This window comes from Physeter macrocephalus, chromosome 11 (genome assembly GCF_002837175.3).
Source record: "Physeter macrocephalus isolate SW-GA chromosome 11, ASM283717v5, whole genome shotgun sequence".
Taxonomy (NCBI): Eukaryota; Metazoa; Chordata; class Mammalia; order Artiodactyla; family Physeteridae; genus Physeter; species Physeter macrocephalus.
The window spans coordinates 57,197,568-57,199,126 of NC_041224.1; the positions used below are offsets into that span (position 1 = coordinate 57,197,568).

Genomic DNA, 1,559 nt, shown 5'->3' on the forward strand with positions numbered 1-1,559 from the left:
TTCATCTTTAGCCATCACCCCCTGAGACACACACACACACACACACACACACACACACACCTTTTGCATGTGTATTTGGAGATATAAAGGGATTTTATGACCTGGCTCTATCCCCAAGTCACATACTCTCTTGAGTGGCACTGTTGAAGGATGCCTCAGGGTAAGGGAAAGGAAAGATCAAAACTGCAGAGCTGGGAATTCCCTGGCGGTCCAGTGGTTAGGACTCTGCACTTCCACTGCAGGGGGCACAGGTTTGATTCCTGGTCAGGGAACTAAGATCACACATGCTGCGCAGCCAAAAAAAAACCCTGCAGAGCTAAGATGATCAAGGACATAATTGAGGCTAAGACTTGAGAATTAAGATAAATTTCTTTTCGCAAGGGAAGGGGGTGGACGTTTTAGGGAAGAGGTGGTGAAAAGTATGATAAGTTTCATGAGTGAGGGGTGAGTGGGAGGGTTCACTTAAACAAGGACAGGATGCCTACTAGATAGTGTGCTGGGCAATCAGATGAATGGCAGATAAGATAAAAGTTACAATAGTTGGAATGGTGGGTTGGAAAAGAACCGTAGGACTTTTAGATAATAAAAGGCAACAAGATTTGGTGATATGGGGTGGTGAGGTGAAAAGTAATATTAGAAGGATTAGAAATGGGTACTTTTAAGAGGAAAGCTAGTGGTAATCCTACAAAAGAAATTTGAGAACAAAGGATAAAAAATTAGGAGATTGATAATTTGCTGAGCCAAGGGATAAAATGGGTGAAACACGATGAGCTGTGCTTGCTCTTCTGTTCTTTGTGGATGTCCACGTTCAGACCCCTTGTGACCCTTTCCTCTCCCCACGGTTGGACACCTACAGAATTGATGTCTTCCGTGTTTAAGGTATGATACTTCCCCAGAGACCTCTCTGTGAGGAAGTCTGGTCCAGCGAGAGTTCTTTACACGAGGAGAGAGCGTTAGGTTCGAGCTCTCCAATCCAGGTTTCTTCGAGTTTATCTCCGTTTTAACCGGCTCGCCGGGTTTTCCAGCATTCCCAGAGCTCCGAGTCTCTAATCCGGGCTCCGAGTCTCTAATCCGGGCTCCGTGTGACCGCGCGTTTCGAGACCCAGGATTTGGTTCATCCATCCAGGTTCCGGGTTTCCCCTGCGCTCTACCGCTCCAGGCTGCACACCAACCCGGGATCCGGATCCGAGGGCCTGGTAGTCCAGTGTCCGGGTCTTGCGGGCGGCCCTGGTTGTCCCGGATCGCGGCGGCGGCGGCGGTGGCGGCGGCGGAGGGACCCGCGGCCCCGGACACAGCGGCACCGGCGGGCGGGGCGGAGCGGCGCGAGGAGGGGGCGGAGAGCCGGAGACTAGGCGGGGTGGGGTGGGGGGGAGGGGCCGCGGGAACGGATGGCGGCCTGGGCCCCGTAGCAGCGGCGGCTCGACGGCCCGGGGCCCGGGCGGGCGGAGGTGGCGGCTCCCGGGACCGGCCGCGCGGTGAGTCCGGAGCTTTGTGTGGAGCCGGGGTTGGGGGAGGAAAGAGGCGGCGGCGCCGAGGGGGCCAGGGGTAGCGGCGCCTGA

General features: G+C 55.0%; 1 protein-coding gene across 2 annotated transcripts in view; it reads left to right on the plus strand.

Annotated features, from left to right (window-relative positions):
• Window positions 1-1,379: 1,379 nt before the first annotated feature.
• ZNF609 (zinc finger protein 609) overlaps window positions 1,380-1,559 on the plus strand; it is a 243,763-nt gene continuing 243,583 nt past the window's right edge. For both annotated transcript variants that reach the window (XR_003681624.2, XM_024128720.3), the window contains exon 1: window positions 1,380-1,475. The gene's annotated coding sequence lies outside the window, so the exon portion shown is untranslated. The remainder of the gene's footprint in view (window positions 1,476-1,559) is intronic.